General features: G+C 45.2%; 1 long non-coding RNA gene across 1 annotated transcript in view; it reads left to right on the top strand.

Moving 5' to 3' along the window:
• LOC137207992 (uncharacterized) overlaps positions 1-24,842 on the top strand; it is a 266,590-nt gene extending 241,748 nt beyond the window's left edge. Inside the window, exon 6 of the long non-coding RNA XR_010935423.1 lies at positions 20,549-24,842. This is a non-coding gene — a long non-coding RNA (uncharacterized lncRNA). The remainder of the gene's footprint in view (positions 1-20,548) is intronic.
• The last annotated feature ends 792 nt before the right edge of the window (positions 24,843-25,634 follow it).

Genomic DNA, 25,634 nt, shown 5'->3' on the forward strand with positions numbered 1-25,634 from the left:
GAAGACTTCCCTGAGAAGGTGACATTGAAGCTGAGATGAGAATGGGGATGGGATATTAACTGGGACAAAGTGGTGGAAGGGCTACCTAGGCAGAGGAAAATTACATGCAAATGCCCAGAGGTGAAACCCAGAGGTCACACCAGAGTTGTGCAGGAGAACAAACCAACTACAACTCAAGACTTCTTTTTTTTTGTTTGTTTTAATTGAGGTATAATTGATGTATAACATTATATTAGTTTCAGGTATAGAATGTAACGATTTGATATTTGTGTATATTGTGAAATGATAACCACGATAAGTCTAGTTAACATCTGTCACCCTACTTACACACATTTTTTCCTTATGATGAGAACTTTTAAGATCTACTGTCTCAGCAACTTTCAAATATGCAATACAGTATTATTAATTATAGTTGCCATGCTATACATTACATCCCTATGACTTATCTTTTATAACTGGAAATTTGTACCTTTTGACCCCCTTCACCTGTTTTGCCCCCATCCCCCCAGACCTCTGGCAACCACCAATCTGTTCTCTGCATCTATGAGCTAAGTTGTTTTTGTTTTAGATTCCACCTATAAGTGAGATCATAGGGTATTTGTCTTTCTCTGACTTATTTCGCTTAGCATAATGCCCTCAATTTCCATCCATGTTGTCACAAATGGCAAGACTTCATTCCTTTTTTGCCTGAGTATATATATACCACATTCTACATCTTCTTTATCCATTCATCTGTCTGTGGACACTTACATTGTTTCCATATCTTGGCTATTGTAAATAAGATTGCAGTGAACATGGAGGTGCATATATCTTTTTGCATTAGTGTTTTTTAGGTTTGTTTATTATTTTTAAATATTTTTATTGAAGTATAATTGACATATATATTAGTTTCAGGTGTACAACATAGTGATTTAATATTTTTATACATTACCAAATGATCACCGTAAGTCTAGTTACCGTTTATCACCATAGCAAGTGATTACTATATTTTTGACTATATTCCCTATGTTGTACATTACATCCCTGTAACTTAGTTATTTTGTAACTGGAAATTTGTACCTCAATCTCCCTCATTTATTTCACTCATTCCCCCACCCCTCCCTCTTGCAACCACCAGTTTGTTCTCTGTATCTATGACTCTCTGTTTTGTTATGTTTGTTCATTTGTCTTGTTTTTCAGATTTCAGAGATAAGTGAAATCAAGTGGTATTTTTCATTCTCTGACTTATTTCACTTAGCATAATACCTCCTAGGTCCATCCATGTTGTCACAAATGGCAAGATTTCATTTTTTATGGCTGGGTAATATTCCATCTTGTGTGTGTGTGTGTGTGTCTGTGTGTGTGTGTGTGTGTGTGTGTGTGTTGCATCTTCTTTATCCATCCATCTCTTGATGGACACATAGGTTGCTTCCATATCTTGGCTGTTCTAAATAATGCTGCAATAAACATTGAGGGGGGCATATATCTTTTGAAATGAGTGTTTTCATTTTCTTCAGAAAAATACCCAGAAGTGGAATTGCTAGATCATATGGTAGTTCTATTTTTAATGTTTTGAGGAACCTTCATACTGTTTTCCATAATGGCTGTGCCACCAGCAGTGCACTGGCTTTCCCTTTTCTTCACATCCTCACCAATACTTGCTGTATGTTTTCTTTTTGATGATAGCCATTCTGACAGATGTGAGGTGATATCTCATGATTTTCATTTGCCTTTCCTGATAATTAGTGATGTTGAATATCTTTTCCTGTGTCTGCTGGCCATCTGTACGTCTTCTTTGGAAAATTGTCTATTCAGATCCTCTGCCCATTTTTTAATTGGATTGTTTGCTCTTTTGATGTTGAGTTATATGAGTTCTTTGTATATTGGGGATATTAACCCCTTGTCAGATACATCATTTGCAAATATCTTCTCCCATTCAGTAGGCTGTCTTTTCATTTTGTTGATGGTTTCCTTTGCTGTGCGGAAGTTTTGTAGTTTGGTGTAGTCCCATTTGTTTATTTTTGCTTTTGTTGCCTTTGCTTTTAGTGACAAATCGAAAACATTATGGCCAAGACCAATGTCAAGGAGATTACTGCCTATTTTTTCTCCTAGGAGTTTTATGGTTTCAGGTCTTAGTTTCAAATCTTTAATCCATCTTTGAGTTAATCGTTACGTATGGCATACCAAGATTTCTTAATACTTTTGCACCTACTGTGTGTTAGGCTTATGAGTACATGGGGAGCAAAGCAGGCATGTTTCTGTCCTCCTGGAGGTGCCAATCTGATAGGGAGGACAGACAATAACCAAAGAGCTGGGAAGACATTTATTTTTTTTCTTTTAAAGCAAAATTTTTTTAACATCTTTATTGGAGTATAGTTCTTTTACAATGGTGTGTTAGTTTCTGCTTTATAACAAAGTGAATCAGCTATACATATACACGTATACCCATATCTCCTCCCTCTTGCGTGTCCCTCCCACCCTCCCTATCCCACCCCTCGAGGTGGACACAAAGCACCGAGTTGATCTCCCTGTGCTATGCGGCTGCTTCCCAGTAGCTATCTACTTTACATTTGTTAGTATATATAAGTCCATGCCACTCTCTCACTCCGTCCCAGCTCACCCTTCCCCCACCCCGTGTCCTCAAGTCCATTCTCTATGTCTGCGTGGGAAGACGTTTATTGCCAAAGATTGAGTTGCCCTATGGAGTCTCATGTTACGTCACACTGTAGATGTTCATTTTTTTAAATATCCTAGCTGGATGCTGTGTAGAAACACATGTAACACACACACACACACACACACACACACACAACCAATGAAGAATTCTCAGAATTGCCCATCAAAAGCAGGTGAATAGGACATTCAGTATAGTTCCTTCTTGTTTTTGATAATCAGTTATCCTCCACCAATATGATCATGATGAGCACAGGGCTGCAATTCCCTGAGTTCAAGAAAGAATGAAACAGGGCTGCACCCTTATGTGACAGTGGATATGCCCATGTACATTCTTCCCACTCTCCCCCCCTCCAGTTTGGCAAAAGCCAAAGCCAGGCCCAGTCACCAAATGGGCTCTGTACTGAGTGCTGGGAAGGTGCCAGGTTTTACCTCCCAGCATCCCTGTTTGGGGCCCACATCTTGCCCTCCTAGGAGTCAGAAGAAGGCTCCAGTTGGACGCTCAAGCCTCCCCTCTTCTGAGTGGCCACAGCAGGATTGATCCCACTCCATGGCTCTGTCTCACTGTCAGTGTCCATCACCAGCAACTCTGGAAGGGCCTTTTCCTCCTGCTTCACCAGGGCCTCCAGTAGGGTCCACCAGCTGGGACCATGAGGTCAAAGATGCTGTCCCATCCCTAAAGTGCTCAGCAACTGGCAATGACCAGCAGACTATGAGGCCACTGGGCCCAATGTCCTTTTGTCCCCCAGAGAGGAGGAGTCCCTTGCTTCCAGGTATACCCAGGTCTTCCAAAGAGGGAGTTTAACATGGGGACTGGTTACATGTGGTGGAGAAGCTGAGAAGCCACAGGAGGCAGAGGCACAACAGAGTAGGAAGCTGTCCCTGGGGCTGGAGGGACAGAAGATGGGGTGGTGTCACTGAAGCACAGAAGCCAGCCGGCCAGTGAGGGCTAGAACCAGGGATGGTCCGCCAGGTGGGAGCTGCAGCCGAGAGGAGCATGTCTAATGCCCGAGGCCTAGAGAGGGGGAGAAATACCCTTGCTTCTCTCTCCCCTCCCCTCCTATACCCTCCAACGCTGCCTCCCACAGGCCAGCCCCTGGAGGAAGCCAGAGGGCAGGGAAGAGGGGAAGTGCAGTTCCTGTGATGCCGAGCAGAGGAGGGAAGGGTAGGGGGCTGGATCTGAGGGCCAACGGCTGTCACTGCCACAGACACACCCCTCGGTCTCTAACTGTGATCGCTATGACCCTCCTGTTGTCACAGTCTGAGGATCAAAAACTCAGAAGCCTTGGGGAGCCTGGCAGGAGTGAAGGGGGTGAGGTGTAAGGCAACCACATGGTGCTGAACAGCAACTGACTCTTGTCTCAGGGTCAAGCAGACAGCAGGGAGGGGTGGAGACTGGGGCAAACTGATGCGTGTAAGGCTCATCTAAAGTCACAGCTGCTGCTTATCTCCATCTGACTCCTGCCAAGGAGGAATACCGGCCAAGGCTACCCGATTGTTCCCTTTTGTTCCAGAGAAGACAGAAGTTCAGATTTTTATATGAAATTTCCCAATTTCTAAAGGTTGGCAATCAATTCAATTTCTTTGTTTGTGTTATTTTCTAACACTGTGAGGATCAAAATACACATCCGTAGTTGGGACCGGCAGTCTGTGACATCTATATCACAGAGACTCTGGAAGGATGGTCCCCACCATGGCCTGCTGGTCCAGATTACCCAGTGAATAGATGTTTGTTGAGTGACTGAGTGCCCAGCAGTGGGCACACTGAAAATCTCCAAAACACCATCATTAATCCAATAATCCCTGTCTCTATTGCAGTGCGATTTTATTTTTCCCAATTACCCCATCCCTTCGGTGACTACATTTCCATAACTACTCATGTTAACAAGTTGTTGAACTCATTAAATGCCTACTAGAGCTGGGCTCCAGGAAATTTTTCTTATGTAAAGTTGAATTAGCTGGCTCCCTGCCTCCCAGTTGCTCAGGTCTGGTGAGGGACCATTCCCATGAATAGATGAGTACATGCAGGGACTGTGTCTGCTACCTTTACCATGTGTCCTCTGTGCCTAGAGCAGGGCTTGGTACATAGTAAGTGCTCAATACACTCTGTTCAGCTGAATGAATGCATGGCAATAAGAGTTATGTTCGCATGCATTCTCAGCAGGGGCAAAAGAACCTTAGAGATTACCATGGTTTGTGGCCCTCCAGAAAGCTGCAGTGAAAAAACAGATATACAGTTTATCTGTGTATTAAAATTTCATGGGGGGAGGGGAGCTGGAAATTAGGAAAAAGTATCTAAAAAGTCTCCTGAAGTGGGAGAAGATTAAGAAACCCTGTTTTAGAGGGAAGATGAGACTACTGGAACACAGTAGAGGTCCTTAAACCAGACTGGGAGATCACGGAATGCTTCCTGGAGGAGGAGGCATTTCAACTCATTCTTACAAGATATGGAAAAGTCAGCTAGATTGAGGCCAACAAACCTTTTCTGTAAAGAGCCAGATAATAAATATTTAGACTCCACAGGTCTCTGCCACAACTACTCACTTCTGCTGTTGTAGATCAAAAGCAGTCATAGATAATACTTAAACAGATAGATGCGACTGTGTTCCCATAAAACTACTTACAAAAACAGATGATGGGCCAGATTTGGCCCCTAGGCCATAGTGTACCCACCCCTGATCTATATGATGGGAAAGGAAAGGCCACGAGGGGAAATAGCTCTAGCAAAGGTGTGGAGAAGTGAAAAAGCATGAGAACCAGAGAGAGCCAACAATGTGGTTTTCCTTCTCCCTGGGGCACAGAAAGAGACACCTATGTTTACACAAAGACTTGTGCTGTCACACAGGCTGAGCACAGGATCCTGTTAATTCAATCCACAAGTATATTTTGTGTGCCTACTACGTGCCAGACATTGTACGAGGTACTGGGGATGCAATAGTGAACAAGATCACTTCTGTGTCCCCAGGGCGTAAAGCCCAGCCAGGCATATAGTTTTTGTTAAATAAATGTGTTAAATAAAGGAATGGATAGATGACTGGATGGTTGGATGGATGGATGGATGGATGGATGGATGGATGGATGGATGAGTGGGGAAGACAAACACAAAACACTCAGACAAATAAATAAACAAATAAGCAGGTAAATATAGCTTCCTCACTAGCTATGTGACCTTGAAGAAGTTACTTAACCTCTCTGTACCCCAGGAGGTTGATACAGTCTTCCCTCTGTACGGCGGGTTCCACACCTGCAGATTCAACCAACTGATGATAGAAAATATCTAGAAAAAAGCAATTCCAGAAAGTTCCAAAAAGCAAAACTTGACTTTGTCATGTGCCAGCAACTGTTAACATAACATTTACATTGTATTAGGTATTTTAAGTAACCTAGAGATGATTTAAAGTGGCTTATATGCAAATACTCTGCCATTTTACATAAGGGGCTTGAGCATCTGTAGATTTCAGTATCCGTGGGGGTCCTGGAACCAAGCCCCTGTGGCTACCGAGAGATGACTGTACAAGCAAAGTGCAGGACCAGCACGTAGTGGCTGCTCTATAAAAGTAGCTGCTGCTATTATTTTAAGTCAATAAATAAATACACGACTTAAAATAGCTGATCAGTGCTACACAGGAATAGAGCAGGTACAGGAGAGAGAGAGAAGAGGGGGCTACTTTGGATCAGGTAGTCTGGGTCCGTCCTGACTACCCAGGCCGTGCTGGCCACATCCTGTGAGTATATCCTAGAATTAGTAGTGTTTGCAGCCCTGATGCCCTGCGGCCTCACAAGAGGCCGTTAGTTATAAATATAGGAAGGTGTCTTCTCTTATTCGAGTGTGAGTGTAAAGTGCTTTGAAATCTGAGGATTAAAGGGGGAGAAGGGGTGAGGCTCAGGTCACAGGGCCAGGGCACCCCACTGTGAACCCTGAGAACTAGACTCGGCTCTGGCAGGCCTGCCTGGAGCTGAGCCCTTCTCACATCCTAAGTGGAGGTTAGGGGCAGTGGGAAATACACCCTCTTAAGGCAGGGGTAGTGGTGTGCGGGAGCAGGGCAAGGGTGTTGGAGCCACTCTAAGATAATGCGCTTAAAGCAGTGGGCCCAGCGTGAGACAGGGGTGCTGAGTCAGTATTGGATGTTTCCAATCTGGTTACATTCTTGCTTTTTTTGTTGTTGTTATATGCCACTTACTAGCTGGATGACTCTGAGAGAGTTACTGACCCTCTCTGAGACTATCTTCTCTTCTGAGCCTCAGTTTTCTCTTCTATAAAATGGGGTGATTATAGTACAGTAGTGCTAGATGCAGGTGAAGCACGTGGCACAGAGCAGAGATAATAACACCCCTCTTGGTGGACGCTTAGGGAGCCATTACTTTGTGCCGGGCACCCACCACTTCATGCATGTTCCATGTGTTAACTCATTTAATCCTTGTTTTCCAGACAAGAACCTCAGGGCCACCAGAGACAGCCATGCACTGCCCAATCAGGGGGCACCAATCACATAGACCATGACAAGAACAGCACCCCTGAAGCTCTGATGCACAGAGAGGTTAAGCCACTTGCTCAGGGTCACACAGCTAGTACACAGCAGAACCAGGATTAGACCCCAGGCAGCCTGGCTCCTAACCCTGGATCAACGTTAGCCCTCGTCAAGGCGGTTGTTGCAATGGAGAGTTTCTGGGATGCAGAGAAATTGGTTTTCCCTTTGCCCAGCCAAGCAGGCAACAAGCATCCCTCCACTGGTCTCTCACTTCTCTCTACCCCAAAGCCTGTATGTTTATGGGAATTTTTGATGTTTTTACTGTCTTCAAATTTTACAAGAGCAATACATGTCTCAGTTTGTTGTGCCCAGTGCAATCCAAGGGAGCTTGTGAAAATGCCAGGACATATAACCTCAGAGACTGGCACTGACTGGTTTCCTTCCTGCATAATCACATGCTCAAGGCCTTCACTTGACAGATGGGCTGAGAGCAAAGTGACTACCTAGGGTCACACAGCTAGGAAGTGGCAGAACAAGACTAGGGCTTTTGGACTCCAGCTTCACCCTTCTCAATCCCCCATGTCTGAGATCTCCAATTGGTAGCCCACGAGCCAAATGCAGCCTGCAACCTATTTGATTTGGCCTGCATGATGTTTTCATAAAATTAGAATTTATCATCAGCATTTAAAGAAAGGGATATTTCCAGGAATAGTATGCAAAATATTTAACCAGACTGGCCTGGGCATCTACCATTCAGAGTTGACTCTGGCAGTCCAGCCAAAGCCATGGCTGTCACAAGAAAAAGCAATAAAAAACCCCAAAAGATTTAGAAAAGGCAAAACTACGGAGACATTAAAAAGATCAGTAGTTGCTAGGGGTTAGAGGGGAGGGAGGGATGAATGAGCAGAGCACGGAGGATTTTTAGGGCTGTGCAACTATTCTGAATGATACTACAATAATGGATACATGTCAGTATACGTTGATCCAAACCTATAGAATGTACAACACTAAGAATGAACCCATGTAATTATGGACTCTGGGTGGATCCCTAATGATGTGTCCATTAGGTTCACTGATGTGTCCAAGTGTACCACTGTGGGGGGAGGATGCTGATAGCTGGGGAGGCTGAGCATGGGGTGGGAGGGGCATGGGAATTCTCTGTACTTTCCACTCAATTTTGCCATGAATCTCCAAAAAACAGTCTGTTAAAAAAAAATCAGAAGGTCTGGCTACACTGCTCCCACATTTTTCACGGGGCCACAATGGGTGGCAGCCGACTCCTAGGTACCCCCTTAAGTTGAGCATGTGTACCTGAGTCTGCTAGGCTCCCAAGTCTGTCTGCTCCAGGTATCTCCTGCCCAGTGCCTGTGTGTGACTCAGGCACGAAGAGGATTCTTCGGAAGTTCTTGATGAGAAAGAGAATTGGGTGAAAGTGTGACCTGCTGAAACCGGCCAATGAGGGGAGGAAAAAGACCCGGTGACGCCTGCCTTTATCAGACGCTGCTCACCATCTCCCTGGGCTGGAGCCTCCTGTGCATTTTCCACGGGGAAGAGTGAGCCATTCTTGATCCACCCATCATCTGCCCAGGCCTGCGGTGGGTGGGTGCCCACTGTGGGACACGGACCCATGAAGCAGCCTCACTCTGCCGCTGAAGCAGGCAGAATCGAGGTTTTGAAGTTTGAAATGATGCCAACCTGGGAGAATAGAGTAAAAATGGGCAGGACCTGGAAAATCAGAAGCTGCAGTATGCCGCCTAAGAAATTATCCCTAAGATCACGCCCTTTCTGGTAAATCAGATGGATTTTTCTTCTAATAGTTTACTTTGTACAATCACTCATTCAATTAACAAACATTTATTGAGTACCAAGCATGTCCAAAGGAGGCCTTGGAATAGAGATAGTTGGACAGTTGAGGAGGGCATGCAATAGCCAACTGTTGTTTGTACCTGACTACTGTCCATCCCCCTTTCTTCTGGGGAACCACTCCTTCCCCAGTATCACTCCATGTGGCTCAAGAGGAAGTGGGCTGTCTCCCCAGCAAGGTGGATCAGGCCTGGGCAATGAACATATTGCATCCCCCAGTCCCAGGGACTGGTTCTGGAATGGGCACATGACCCAAGTCAGGCCAACCTGAGTCAACCCCAGACTTATGCTGGGACTACATAGAAAAGTCAGCTTCTATCCATTTCGCTTGCTGACCTGACAGAATGGAAGCCTGGGATCCTGGGGACATAGGGTGATCCTAACTGACACAGAAGAAAACAGAGCTGAGAGTTGGAAGGAGCATGGTTCCTAAACAACAGGTGCACATCTGGATCCAGCCATTCCTGACGCTGAACCCATCTTAGGACTTTTAATTTATATAAACCAATGCATACACACACACACACACACACACACACACACACACACACACACTTTTTCTCTTAAGCCATTTTGAGTTGGGTTTGTTTCTATCATTTTCAGCCCAAAGACCTGAACTATACAAGTGGGTAAATAGCTATTTCCAGGCTGGAAGACAAATAGCTTTGGCAAAAGCAGACCATGAGAAATCCACGTAAAGTGCTCTGAAAGGTGAGAGGAGAGAAAAGCAGAACTGGTTTCAGGAAAGAGGCAACCTTTTCACTCCACAAACGTTCATCATTCATTCAGAATTTTGATATTCTAATAATAATAATGATCATCATAATAATAATACTAATAAAAATCATAATAATAATGATCATTTGCTGAATGATTACCAGGTATCAGGCCCTGTGCTGAGCCTTTTCCCAGCCTGTTTGTCTTCGCAACAGCACCATGAAGTAAATACTATTGTCCTTACTTTACATAAAACAAAACTGAGTCTCGGGACTTCCCTGGTGGTACAGTGGATAAGACTCTCCCAATGCAGGCGGCTTGGGTTTGATCCCTGGTCGGGGAACTAGATCCCACATGCATGCCGCCACTAAAAGTTCGCATGCCACAACTAAGGAGCCTGCCTGCCGCAACTAAGACCCGGTGCAACCAAATAAATAAATAATAAATATTAACTTTAAAAAAAAGCACAAAACTGAGGCTCAGAGAGGTGAAGTGACTTGCTCAAGGCCGCACAGCAATTAGATGATGAAGTGCTGACTCCAAAACCTGAGCTCTTCACCCCTCTGCTGCACTGCCTCATTCCCACATTTGCCAACTTTCTCAAGTTTTGCCCCCAAATGTGTTACCACGAGATGGTAAACAGAAAGTTGAAGACAAACATAAAGTGGTGGACATGGTGACGTGCCACTCAGAATCCCTTCCAGGAGGGCCTTGCTGCTCCGCCATGGAGAGAGTGGTCAGCAGATGTTGCCAGCTCCTTCAGGGGCGGCCTCAGCTGCGGACAGCCACCGCACCAGGCCGTGCCCTTCTGAGGGGAGAGTGAGCTTGGAGCATTTGGGAGGAGGAGGAAGGTAGCAGGGAGTGAGACCAGAGTGGAGTGGAGAAACGGTTCACACAGGGCCTGACAAACCATGCAGAACCTGCTATGGGATTAGCAGGACCGGGTGTAAAATGAAAACGCAAGGCCCTTGTTCTGAAATTGTTAAGGATTTCAAAATGGCAAGAGTAGAGCATTAAACCAAGTGTGGGGCCCTTTGGAGCATGGGGTGCTGTGTGACTACCCAGGGCCCCAGAGCCCCATTTAGGAGTTGGATTTTATTTTCTGTCCTGTTGAGACATGAAGTCTCAGAGATGTGCAGTGACTTTCCCATGGTCCCACAGACAGCCAGTGTCAGAGGCAGGATTTGAATTCAAGTCTTGTTCTCACAACTTCCGTTGTAGCTGGAAGGGCCACAGGTGGTCAACAGTGGCTCTGGATGCCCGAGACCTCAGGGGCAAGTATTAGGGGTTTGTAGCCCTAAGATCCTGTGGTTGGCAAACTGATGCCCATTCCCTTCTGCTTCTCACCTTTCACAATGGTGACCAGATCCTCACTTTCCCAGGGTCCCTTGCAGCTGAGTCAGGCATGTCATCAGTCACATGATCAGCTCTGCCAAAAGACATGTGAGGGGAGTTCTGGGGGTTGGGGGAAAGCTTTCGCTTTGGGATAAAGTGGATAGAAGTGGATGGTGCTGCCCTACTTCTTCCTATCATTAGAAGGACTAAGCATCTATCCTGAAACTATCATGGGGAAGCCAAGAGAACTGCAGAGATGCCAGCAAGAGCCCTGGTTTTCTTGAGCCACTAAGTGAAGACCAATAACTGCCTCTCTCTGAACTTTTTATTATGGGGGAAACAACCCCTTGCTTGTTTGAGCCTCAGTCACTTGGATTTCCAGCTACTTGCAGCCAAATGCATTTCTATCTGTCACAGTCACCTCCTCAAGACCATAGGTTGCTCTGGAGCCCCACTGTACATACAGAGATACTGAGTTCTGGAACTGAGAGGAAACTTCCCTGGGTCACACGGTGGAGTCACCAGTTTACTGACTCACCATCCAGTACTCCTTCTGCTCATGCTATACCTCCTGGTCTATTTCCTTTCATTCAGGCTGCTATAGACACAGCCAACAGCTGCTCTGTAAACTAAACAGAAGGCAGTGACGACCTTGCCCCTGAATCTTTCCAGTCTCTTACGTAAATAGCCCCCAGGCCACTGCCTCCAAGCCTTTGGACCCAGGACAGCTTCCCACATCCTTTAAAAAGATGAGATGACCAAACGTAGAATCTATGCTCCTGGAAAGTGTGAGTCACGAATCATGAAGCAGAAAGTTCACAGCCAGGAATCTGCCTGTCACACTCGTAGTCTAGTCCCCAAGGCTTCCACTGAACTTGTCCAATGAAGCACTGACTCATCCCAGCTTGTGGTCAGCTCTGACACTCAGATCATCTTCTGCTCTTCTTGCGCCAGGCTGGTGGTCTTTAGTTATGTGTTGTCAACCTCCTGTCTCTGTCCATGTTGCTTCTCCACCCCCCTTTTTAGAGGATTATATGAATACTAAAGAAATAATACTGATACTGATACCAACAGCACTTTCATATTCTGAGTGCTTTAAATGAATTTTAATTTTTTTCTCAAAAATCACTGTTTGAGATAGCTAGTAATACTATTTATATTTTATGAACAGAAGAACTAAGGCTTGGAAAAATTAAGCCACTTGCCCAAGGTAGCAGAGCTAGGAGTATTTGGTGGAGCTGGAATATGGCCATAAATCTTTTGGATCCTGGAGTCCAGCTCTAAAGGACAAAGCCAGCTGGATCCATTAAGATAGTTTCAGAGGCTCTATGATAACAGTTTAGATTATAATAACATTTATTGTTTTTTAAAAGACTTCTGGATATTGGAGACCCTAGGGTATGTTTGGCATCTCAAGGTTGTCATAAAAGACCAAAGCTCCTTGCCTTCAACAGCAAGTCAGCACCTTTTCCTTAGGTTTGTCACCCAGTGTCACAAAATGGTTGCCACAGCTCACTCATCACCTCTTCACACAACTATGTCCAAAGCAGGAAAGGAAGAAAAGAGGCAAATAGGTCTCTCCTCATGTGCCTCTTTCTTATCAGACAGGAAATCCTTTCCCAGAAGCTCCCAGCAGAGTTTCCCTTTGGCCAGAACTGGATCAAATGACCACCCCTAGACCAATCACAACTCCGGGAGAATAGGATGGCCATAGTTGCTTTAAACCAAATGTGGTTTATTTCCCAGGTCTGGGCACATGGCCAGCAGAACAAAGTCAGGGTTCTGTCAGCAGAAAGGAAGGGGAAAATGGCAGTTGGCATGGCAACCACCAGTGTCTGATACCCCAGCATTTTAAAATGTTTAGCACAGGCACCATGTTGGTTTTCAAGATTATTATAGGTGGTGAAGGATGAAGGATGATTATTATAGGATGAAGTTGTGCTTTTTAAAAAATTTTATTTATTATATATTTACACACATTTGAAAAAATACACATATTACTAACTCATCAGAACCATGAATTCATGGATATTATTTCTTCAGATGAAACAACTGTGTTTAAGGTTTTTTAAAAAATTATATGAGTTAAAGAAAAATATTAAGTAAATAATAATTCATTTACTTCAAGATTTGGCAATTGTAAGGGTAGGGAACACTGTTCTGTGTTACCCTGATCGGCATTGTTTCCAGCTTCTCAGAGCCATTCTGCCTGCAACCTCCTTCTTGAGGAAAATAAACATCCACAAAGATTTGTGCATCGTCTGCAAGTATGATTCAAATAAAGCCTCGAGCTCAGTATAATCCAGGCTTCTTCAGCCAGGAAGGGCAGGCATCTTGACTCCAATCCTTTCCTGGTATTTCACCTCTGTCTTAGTGGTTTTACGGTTTTACAAATCCTATTTCTCAAAGAACAAGATATAAATAACAAACAGAGTGACCACTTGAGATTTCTTGTCCTTGACAGGAATTTTCAAACTCTCCTGAGACACGAACTCCTTTCATTTAAACAAGAATTTCAGGGGTCCATCCTAAGAACTGGATGAATTATGGCCCAGCAACACAATGAGAGATGCTAGAGCCTTTGTTAAAAGGAATCAGTGCACATAAATCAGTGCACATCTTCCTCAACTTACAATGGGCTTAAGTCCCGATGAACCCATCATAAGTTGAAAATATTAAGTTGAAAACGCATTTAAGGGAATTCCCTGCAGTGGCCCAAGTTCAGTCCCTGGGTGGGGAACTAAGATCCCGCAAGCGATGCAGTGCGGCCAAAAAAAAAAAAGAAAGAAAGAAAGAAAGAAAGAAAGAAAATGCGTTTAATGCACCTAACCTACCTATCAACATATCAGAGTTTAGCCTCACCTACCTTAAGCATGCTCAGAACACTTACATTTGCCTAGACTTGCGCAAAATCAACTAACACAAAGCCTATTTTATAATAGAGCGTTGAATATCTCATGTCACCTATTGATACTGTACTGACAGTGTAGAACAGAATGATTGTCCGGGTCCAGGATGGCTGTAAGTGTTCCGGTTGTTCACCCTGGTGACCATGGGGCTGACCGGGAGCTGCCACTCACTGTCACTGCCCAGCCTCATGAGAGAGGACTGGACCGCATGTTGCTAGCCTAGAAAAAGATCAAAATTCAGAATCTGAATTACAGTTTCTGCTGAAGGTGTTATCGCTTTCACACTATCATAAAATCAAAAAATCATCAGTAGAACAGCCCTACGTTGGGAACCATTTGTATGTGCTGATAGCAGAAGACCTCCCAGGATCTATGGTTACGTGGAAAAAGCAGAGCAATGTGTACAATACAAACCGAGGTGAACACACATGTTCTGTAAAGGACCGCATGGTAGATACTTGGGGCTTTGTGGGCTACACGGTCCCTGATGCAAGTCCTCAAGTGTGCTGTCGGAGCACGAGAGCAGTCACAGACATCACACAAGCACACGGACAAAACTGTGTCCCAGTACAACTTTATTTATGGACACTGAGAGTTGAATTTCATATAATTTTCATGTGCCCTAAAGTATTATCTTTCTTTTGATTTTTTTCAACCATTTGAGAATGTAAAAGCCATTCTTAGCTTGCAGGCTGTACAAAAACAGGCAGCAGGAGAGATTTGTCCTGAGATCTATAGTTTGCTAATGCCTTGTACCAACCATTGGTGCAAAAAGAGATGTTAGAGAAACACAGGAAACAGAGAGATACTTTGTTACATGTATGTATGGATGTGTGTGTGATACACCATCTATTTGGAGAGAGGGAGTGAGAGAGAGAGAGAATAAGAAAGATTTGTATATATAGTTAAAAGGACGCATAAGAAACTGGCAACAGTTGGTGTTTCTGGAGTTGGGAAAGATCAGATTGGAATTGGGAAAGATTAGATGAAGACAGAAGGCAGACAGTTTTCCCCAGAACACTCTTACACTGTTTGAATTTTTCTCCATGTGCGCATGTTACTTTTACAAAGCAGAAAATGTTTCTCGAAGCAAAAAGGACTCCTATGCCACTGTCAATGAGAATGAGATGATCTAAATAAACACATACAGGCAACCACGGCACAACTCCAGGGGACGCTGTTCGTGGGAGTTATTTATAGCCTGGAGCCCCTGGAGTTGTGCAGGCCCCACCCGGTGTGGCAGCCCCACTGGCAACAAAATCAACACCAAGACTTTGTATGAAGCAAAGTTAATAAGTAAATATTGAGGGAGTCCGGCTGGGGGGGAAGACGTGGGAGGAACAATCAAATCTCGCTATTTCCGTTTTAGTCTGTTCCTTATCGGGGTCATAGTAAAACCAATGTTCTGCCAATATTTACTTTTGATCTTCGTTCCAGCGTGGAGGAAAGATGCCCAGGCCCAGTGTAAATGTGAGGGTGGAATTGAGACTTAGGAGAAGAGAAAGGAACTCACCCTGAAATAAAATCATCTCAAGAACCTAAATAAGAAAATGCCATTCGTTTCACAGAAACACTTAAAGCGCAAGTTTACTCCTTCAACTCCTGCTCTCCGAACTCCTGTCAGCTTTCCCAGAAATTTGGGGCTCTATGAGGCCAATTTTTGGAAGCATTTCTGACCCAGGTCAGAGGTCACAAATGGCAAGCTTCCCACCTAGGTAGGCAGCAGATGTGGATTTTTGATCAGCAGCGGTTTAATGGTTTCAAAATCAAGACTTTTCACACAAATACAGAAGTTTCTGGCCTCCCTGGAAACACTTGGAGCTTGGCCATACTGGGCCCATATTCCCACATGGGAACTTTAGGCTGTATGTAGCCAAGTGTTAGCTGCACCTTTCAGATGGGACAAGGGTTACCAGTTTACACGGTCCCCACCACTCCCTGTTGCCCTCCATCAGAACTGCTTCACTCGTTTCGGTTTTTTTACATTTTATTCACTCAAGCAATATTTATTGAGCACTTACTATGTGCCAGGCACTGGGATTATAGCTGTGAACAAGACAGAAAAAATTCCCCACTTCATGGAACTTATGTTCCAGTTGGGAAGACAGACGATGAACAAAAATAATAATAATAAGGAAAAATACATAAAATGCCAGATAATGATAAGTTCTACAGAGAAAAATAATGCAGCAAAGGTGGAGATGGACTGTGAGGTGTGATCGAGGAAGGCCTTACTGACAAGCTGGTATTTGAGCAAATACCTGAAGCAAGTGAGGAAGCAAGCCTTGAGGATATCTGTGGGAAGAGTGCTCCAGCCAGAAAGAAGAGCAAGTGCAAAGACCCTGAGGCAGGGCTCTTCCTTGTGTGTCTGAGGAGCAGTGAGGAAGCCAGTGCATCTAGACAGGGGTGAGTGAGAGAGATGACGTCAGGGAGGTGTCAGGGGTACAAGTCTTGGAAGGCCTCATAGGCTCCTTGGCTCTTACTCTGCATGAGGTGGGAGCCATGGAGGGTTCTGAGCAAAAGAGGGACATCGCCGGACTTAGGCTTTGATACACTCCCTCCGGCTGCATGAGATGAGTGGACTGTGTGCATGTGTGTGTGTGCGTGCGTGTGTGTGTGTGTGTGTGTGTGTGTGTGTGTGTGTAGAGGGTGGGCTGGGGGACAGGCGTGGAAGCAGGGAGACCAGTGAGGACCTACTGCAGTAGTCTAGGCACAAGATGATAGTGACCAGATCAGGGTGGTGGCCACGGAGGTGGGAGAAGAGGTTGGATTCTGGTCATACTGTATTTCCCACCTCGCTCTTTTTAGCACTTATGAGAAACTTCCTTCATTCACTCTGAGCCAGCCACATTGCCCTTGCACGATTCGGCCTCAGGACCGTATCCTTTAATCCCCCAAAGACCCTATGAGTTCATTTGATTGTTAAATAGCCCCGTTTTACAGAAGAGGAAACTGAGGCATAGGAAGATGAGCTCCTCCTCACTCTGTATTTTCTAAAGAGGCTCACAGCTGTATCTCCCATCCCTCATGATTTTTTTTTCTTTTGAAAAACAGCTTTATTGAGATATGATTTGCATACCACAAAATTCACCCTTTTAAAGTATACAATCCAGGGGGGTTGGGTATATTCACAGACTTGTGCAACCATTACCACTATCTAATTTAGAACATTGTCATCACCCCCCAGAGAAACCCTGTACCCATTAGCAGCTGTTCCCCATTTCCCCCTTCCCAGACTCTGGCAACCAGGAATCTAATTTCTGTCTCTGTGAACTTGCCTCTTCTGGACGTTTCATATGAATGGAATCATACAATCTATGGGTTTTCGTGACTGGCTTCTTCCGCTTGGCATGTCTTGGAGGTTTCTCCGTGCTGTAGCCTGTATCAGTACTGCATTCCTTTTCGTGGCTGAATAATACTCTGTTGAATGGGTATGGCACACTTTGTTTATCCATTCATCTGTTGACAGATGTTTGTTTTCGAGTGACATATGTCCTCACTTCTCTTGAGTATATATATGTAGGAATGGAATTGCTGGTGAAACTCCATGTTTAACCTTTTGAGGAACCGCTTTTCCAAACTGTTTTCCAAAGGGTCTGCACCATTCTGAACTCTCACCAGCAATGTGTGAGGTTCTAGCTTCCGTACATCCTCCTCAGGCTCTTCTTATAAAGTGACTTTGACTCTCCTTCCATTGAGTGATGAGGTCTCTCTGTCCTCTCCTGTCCCTTCCCCTTGAACCTTGGATGACCTTTATGACTACATCAACTGACTAAGTACAGTGAAAATGATCCTACATGACTTCCAAGCCCAGATCATAAGAATGCCTTGCACTTCCAGCTTGCTCTCTTGGAATGCTTGCTCTGGGAACCCAGCTGCCATGTTGTGAGGAAGGCCAGCTAGCCCTGAGTGAAGCGACCACACGGAGAAGTCACGTATAGGGTGTCCTGCTGCCAGCCCCTCTGAGGAACCAGCTGCCAGCCTGTGGCAAGTGAAGACTCTCCACATGATACCAGTGCCCCCCAAGCACCAAGTCACCCCCAGTTTTCAAGTCACCCCAGCTGAGACTGCTGACATCATAGAACAGAGACAATACATCTCTCTGTGCCTTGTCTAAATTCCTGACCCACGGGATCCAGGAGATACAAATCCAAAAGAATAGAATGGATGTTTTATGCCACTAAGTTTGGGAGTGTTTGTTATGCGGCAGTAGTAGTAACCAAAACACACAGCTAGCAAGGGGTAAGGTCAGAATTCAAACCCTAGCCTGTCTGGCCTCAGGGTCATCCCTTTCTGATCCCATGGGTGCTGTCCCATTCCTCAGGCCGTGATGAGGGGGGTAGATGCTCTTTTCCCAGCCCCACTTGACTCAGTGCATCAGGTGACATCCCCTTTCAAAGGGTGACCTTCTGGCAGCAACATAAACCATGGATGGAAATGCCTTCCTTTTGTTTGTCAGATTGTTGCTGCTGCCACGGTTATTATTTAATACACAAGAATTCTTATTCTTTCTACAGAAGTTAGAATAAACAAATAAGGAAAAATAAAGTCCACCTGTCATACCCAGCATGCAGGGAAAATCTCCATGAAACACTAGACTCCAGGGTTGAATCACATGATACAGGCAGTTAACTTAGACGATTTCACCATGAACACTGGGCCAAAGGGGGGACAGGAGAGAGAGAAATGACCTAAGTAGCTCAGGTGAGCTGACAGATCCTATCTTGTGTTCAGCACGTCCCCAAGCACAAGGCAGCCCCTCCGTCCAGTGGCTATTTTGATTTACAAAGAATTCGTAGTGCACTATGGTTGAGAGAAAATTTAACTGACTTTCTAGGATCATTTTGGCTCTACATAAAAGGAGAACTGTTTCCCCCCAACAAAAATGGGATTGCTTTACACATATTGCTTTGAACTTGCCTTTTTCATGTAACAACATACCTGGAACTGCTTCCTGTATAAGCTACTTCCTCGTGGCCTGTTTTGTAGGAGGGAAGCTTTTGTGTGCTTCACATGATATCTTGGTCTGGGCTGTAACACAGTAAAAGTCTACTGAAACACATGAATCTTCTAGTCATAATGTTGAGCGAAAGAAACCAGACAGGAAAGAGCCCATACTGTGTGATTCCATTTATATAAAGTCCAAAAGCAATAAAATTAAGCAATGGGGTCAGAACTCAGGACAGTGGTTAGTTAACCTTAGGGAGCATTTACTGGGAGGAGACATGAAGGGGGCTTCTGGAATGTTCTGTTTTATTCTGGAACATTCATCTGGATGCTGATTAGATGAGTTTGTCCACTTGGTGAGAATTCTCTGTATGATGTATGCACCCTTCTGTGCAAAAAATAACAAAAAATACTCATGTTTTCAGAACATGGGCGGTGCTGTATGGAAATACGTTTCATGTTTTTGCCACATGTAGACATGTGTGGACATGTGTGACTGCTGAGAGGATGGGACATGGAGTTGGAAAACCTGGGTCTGAATCCTGACTTGGCCTCTGATAAATGTGTCACCTTGGGCAAATTACTTAACCTCTCTGAGCCTCAGTTTCTTCATCTGGACTCCTTATCAAGCCCACAAGGCCCACAGGATCAGCCCTTGCCACCCTCTCCAAGTGGCTCTACCAACGCTCTTTGACTCTCTGTCTAAGCCACAGCCACACTGGCCACCATTCTGCTTCTGCCACAGGCAAAGCTCAGTGGAGCCACAGGGCCCTTGCACTAGCTATTCCTGCTTCTGTCCTCTCCCTGATTTTCTTGTGATTGGTTCTTTTTTCTCATTCATGTCTCGATTCAAGTATCACCTCTTCAGAGAGCCCCTCGCTGACCATTCCCCACACCAACCATTATCAATTATCTTCCCTGGTCTCATTTTTCTTCCCAGCGGTTCTGTCTGAAATTGTCATGCTTGTTTTTCTGTGTTGCTGTTGGTTACTTTTTATCTGTTCAGCACTCCCTCTGGACCCATGGGCTCCATGAAATCAGGGATCTTGAGAGTCTTGTTCATTGCTAACATCCTGATCACCTAAAACTATTTGTTGTATGAGTTAATCAATCCACACAGTGGTCTGATTCTATATACTTTGTAGAATCCTCAAGAGGTTCAATGAGATGGTGTCTTGAAAGTGCATTTTAAGCATCCAGGTTTATAAAACACGAGAGAACCTTGAAAGCCTTGTTTGAATGGACTAAAGAGCCATAGGTTTCCCCTTGAGCTAGACCTTCGATAATCTGATCTCTACTAAAAGTCACTATGACTTCTGCAGCCGTTTCCCTCCTCGTCTTTTGTGCTATTGGCTGTTTGCCTGGAACAAAATCACTGATATTCTTGTTTAGTTTATTTATCTCTATAATATTACTTTAACATGATATTAAGTAATTCAAAAGATACAAAGAGTATAATGAGAAGTCTGTCTCCCTCTGACTCTTGACACAGAGGCAGCTAACGTTTCCAGATACCCGGTAAATGATTCCAGAAATTTTCTACACATAAACAGGCATGTAGGGATATATATCCCCACCTTTTCTGTTTATACAAAAAGGATCGGATTACACACAGATCTGCTTTATATCCTGGCTTTCTCTTTTTCCACTTTACAGTCTATTTCCGTATCACTGCATATGAAGCGGTCTTGCTGTTTTCAGAGGCTGTATGGCACGTCATGATGTATCCATTCCCCTATCCATGGATGCAGGTGAACTCAGTCGTTTGCTACTGAAAAGAGTGACTGTCCTCAAACATACATCTTGGGGCCCAGAGAGTCATAGGAGTCCTTTGGAGTCTGTTAAAGGAAGCCAAGAGCTCACCCTTCCCCAACCTCCTCTCCACCCTGCTCCAAACACCCTCCCCGGTGTTTGTGTTTTGGCCTTTTAAAGACTTTTTCAAAGTTGACTTTGGCTTCTTGGCCTGAACTCTGAAGTGTTTGAGCTGATAAGATAATGGGCTTGGCGAAGGGGGGCAGGAGCAAATAGTTACCTTGGAGGCCCTCAGCCCAAGCAGAAGAGGGGGCCGCGGCCCCCCTCCAGCAGCAGGCGGTGTGGACAGAAGGAGGGTGAATCCGTGCTGGGGGAGGCTGGGAGGTGGGTGTGTGCGCTGCCCGCAGGTAGCTCCTTGCCAGCGCCTTGCCAGCGCCAGCACCGAGAGGGCCCAGCAAGGGTTGCCTTGTTGACCAGGGCCTCTCAGAAACCAAACAAGACACCGCGGGCAAGTTAGAGCAAAGTCCTGGCAAACCTCCAGACCCGGGCACATCTCAAGAGGCCTTGAACCCCGAGGGACCTGAGGGGCCACAGAAAGGCCCAGTCTCCATGGCTGTGGCACAATCGTGACACAGAGTCACCACATGCTGTCAGCTATTATCTCATTCCAGGGATTTTATCTGCCCAGCACTGAGCTAGGTCCCAGGCCACAGAAGAGAATGAATTAGTCCAGATTCTAGCTTTCTTCAGTCTAGAATAACAGAGGGGTGACAAGCAGGCAAGGAGTCCCCAGGGTGCCACAGATGGGCTGTGGGAGCCAGAGCAGGGACACTGCCTGGCCTAGGGTAGAGGAAAGCCTCCTCAGTCATGACGCATCCCAGCTGAACAACCCCCTGGGGCTCCCCAGGGCTCCCTAAGAGTCCCGGGGCCCACAGCCCCTGTGCGATCTGGCGCCACCCCCCTCCCCATCCTGGGCTAGCTTCATTGTCAGCTTGTCAACACCCCACACTACTCCTACCTCAGGTCTTCATAGCGCTGCTCCCTCTGCCTGCAATGCCCTCACCTCCTACCTCCTCAGCCGAGATGTCACCTTCTCCTCCAGGAAGCCCTCCTTGATGCCCAGGATGGGTCTGGAGGCCCCCCTCAGGGCTGTCTCATGCTGCTGTACATTCCCTGTCTCAGCTCTGACCACTCTGGATTGGGGTCACCATTTGCAGGTGGCCAAAGTGCCCCAGCATGGCCAGAGTCCAAGCTCTGTGGCTGGCCCGCCCAGATTCAAATGCTGGCTCCTCCTCTTAGCTGTACAACTTGGGCCGCAGTTTTCTCATCTAGAAAGTGGGCATTACGATGGCACACACCTCATAGGATGGTTGTGGGGAAGAAGTGACTTAATTTAAGCGCTTAGAACAGTGTCTGGCACAGAATTTGTGCTCAGTATTATTACACTGTCTCTCTCTCTCCCACAGGCCATAATAGGTACTCACTTAACATTTGCTGGATAAATTTATGCAGACCTTCAAATATGTTCGTGAAGATGAGCAGTGGGGGGAAATGCTTGCGATATAATGGAAAAGTTTTTAAAAACACAACACTAAATAGTTGAGCAGTATGCCTTACAACTATGCAAACACACCACACACACACACACTCACACACACACACACACACACACACCTTTAGCTTAGGAGAAAGAGAAAAAAAACAGGATGTTTAGTGTGGTTGCATTAGAAGGATGGGACAAAGAATAATTTTTCTTCTTTCTTATTTGATGTGTTTTTTTCTAATCTTCTTTAATAAGCATGGTTTCAATTTAAATGGGAAAAAATAAAAACAAATCTAGAGGAAGGGAAGCCCGCAAGCCTTTTCTGTTCCATAGAGTTTTCCCACAAACTGGGGCAGGGTGGGGCTGGGTGGTCAGAGAAAGAGCTGCCCTTTAGAAGTGAAGCAAGAGTGGGAAAACCAGCGCGTTCTGGGCCGGTGGAAGGTGTCAGCCGACCAGGGGGAAGTTGTGCGAATAATGACAAAGCAAGCCCTCTCCCAGCATGGGGCATGGTGGAGACTGTGGACGCTGCCACTCCCCAAAGCCTCCCCAGACCCCAAGCTGGGCTAGCGACCCTGCCTAACGCCACAGCCCCATGTGTCCCTGTAGCCCAACATGTATCACACCACCGTGTCTGTGCCCCTCTTCACGTACATTTCCTAGCTTAACCTGGTTCTGACAACCTGCCTGTGAGCAAGCTGTAGGTCACTACGTTAGCCTCATTTCACAGAGGGGAAAACCGAGGCTCAAAATGTTTAATGATTTGTCCAAGGTTGCCTAGCTGGCAAATGGCAGAGTCTAAATTTAACACCATTTGGTTCCATCCTTGTCTATGATTGGCCTCCTTCTTCTCATTTCTACTAAACCAAATGGTGAGTTTCTAGATAAAGGGATGGGCTCACAGGCTTCACTATGTCCCCAGGGCTTGGCTGGGGTCTAGCACATGAGGGCCTAATAATGACTGAGTAAATGAATTAACAAATGGGGGATGGATAGATAGGTAGATGGATGGATGGATGAATGGGTGGATGGGTGAGTAGCTGGGTGAAATGCATGAATGAAGGATGATGGATGATGGATGGATGGATGGATGGATGGATGGGTGGGTGGATAGATATCGATGGATGAGTGGGTGGTTGGAATCCATACATGGAATGAATGCATGGCTGAATATGTAAAAGAATTAATTAAATAAATGATTAGGAAAGGCAGAGGGCACTAGGAGTATATGTGTTTGTTCTTGGACCTTGAATGCACCCTTCAGGAAGGTTGCAAACTGGCAGCCCTCAGGCCAAATCAGGCTTCAAACATGTTTTGTTTGGTCATCATGGGTTTTTAATTTTTTTAGTTAATTGCCATTATTTTAAAATTAGGAAATTTCACATGAGAAACCTAGATTTCTGGCTTCTCTTGCAAAATTGGGCCAGCACACATGCCAGAAAACGACGTGCCAGGACTGACAGGGCTGAGCCATCTGGGACTCCGCAGTCCCCACCACTCTCCAGTGCATCCCTGATGTCGAGGTTGGGTGTCAGCTGCCGTTTATCGTGGCACTTCGGGCTGGTGTTTTTCTCATAGTATAATTAAACTGAAAATGAAAAATCTCTTGTACCTGATTTTCCATCAAAAGTGGGAAAATGAGGACTTCCCTGGTGGCGCAGTGGTTAAGAATCCACCTGCCAATGCAGGGGACAAGTGTTCGATCCCCGGTCCGGGAAGATCTCACATGCCGCGGAGCAACTAAGCCTGTGCGCCACAACTACTGAGTCTGCTCTCCATTGCCCACGAGCCACAGCTACTGAACCCGCGAACCTAGAGCCCGTGCTCCACAACTACTGAGTCTGCTCTCTAGAGCCCACGAGCCACAGCTACTGAACCCGCGAACCTAGAGCCCGTGCTCCACAACAAGAGAAGCCACCGCAATGAGAAGCCTGCACACAACAATGAAGACCCAATGCAGCCAAAAATAAATAAATTTATTAAACGAGAAAACAAAGTTAATAAGTACTCAAAATTAATCACTTTCTAATTGTTTTTTTTAAAAAAGTGGGAAAATGAAAATACGTAAAAAGAAAACTGGGAGAGAAAGTATTTCTTAGTGGAAGAAGAGAGTACTCCTGTGGATTGGATGCCCAAATAATACATACTTTCCTGAGGGACAGTAGAGTACAGTGGTTAAGGGCACAGGTGGTGGTGTCTGACAACCGGGGTCAAGCCCTGGCTCTGCTACCTACTGGCTGTGTGGCCTTGGGCAAGTCTCTGAACCTCTCTGGGCCTCCGTTTCCTCATCTCTAAGACAGAGATGGTGTCAGTCCCCACCTCCAGGGCGTTAATTAGCAGGTTCCTATATGTGAAGCTCTCTGTGAGTGAGACAGGACTAACTTTGGTCACTTTGTGTGACCAGCCTGGACCCTGTGGGTCCACAACAGGGGTTCTAAACCGAGGGCCATCTGGCAGTGTCTAAATTTGACAATGTCTAAAGACATTAGGGCTGTCAAAACGTCCCTCCCATTCCAGGCTTTAGCCAATTAGACAAGAGGATGTGTCCCTAGCGCCTCCCGGTGGTCTCATCCCTAAACTGCATGAAACTCTCCAGCCTGGGGTGGTGGGGGGAGAATGGGGACTTACCCCAGGGCCATCTTCATCCAGACTAGGTGGGAATGTGGGGATTTAAGGTAATGAAAGATGGCAGCAAAGGCTTGGGAGAAAAAATAACATGGGTTTGTATCTGAGATCTTCCACAGACCAGCAGGGATACCTTGGACAAATCCTCTGACCCCTCTGGACCTCAGTTTCCTCAGCTGTAAAATGGGGATAATGTTACTTCACAGTGTTGTTATGAATGTTGTTATGAATATACATAAACAGATGGCACATATTAGATGCTTCATAATCCTCCTCTCTGACGAGGGTGGTCACCTAGACCCATAGCCATTTATATTTGATGAACTTCCAATATACCCCGAGTGATTTTTAAATAAGTCTCAAATAAATAATTTTGTTACAAAGGCATATTTACTAATATGGAATGGGATCCACAATATATTGTCAAATAACCTCAGACGTCAAAAACATTGTGTACAGGCAGATCCCATTTTTGTTTGACATATCTGTATTTTAAAATATGTACATTGGTAACATTTATGAGAAACAAAGACCTAATTTTCCTAGTATATGAAAAGCTCTTGCAGATGAAAAAAGAGACGATTATCCAATAGAAAAATAGGCAAAGGACATGAATGCTTTGCTACCAGAAAAGAAATACTAATGACCTTTAGATATATTTTTAAATTCCCAACCTAAGGAAAAACTATGCAGATTACAACCATGGTGAACACATTTTTCCCCAATCAGCAAGGCAGAGATCGAGAGGTCAGATAATAGTTGGTGTTGGCTAGTGTGTGGGGAAACCAGTGCTCACGTAAATTGTTGGTCTGAATGTCAATTGGT

Source organism: Pseudorca crassidens, chromosome 15 (genome assembly GCF_039906515.1).
Source record: "Pseudorca crassidens isolate mPseCra1 chromosome 15, mPseCra1.hap1, whole genome shotgun sequence".
In the NCBI taxonomy this organism is placed as follows: domain Eukaryota; kingdom Metazoa; phylum Chordata; class Mammalia; order Artiodactyla; family Delphinidae; genus Pseudorca; species Pseudorca crassidens.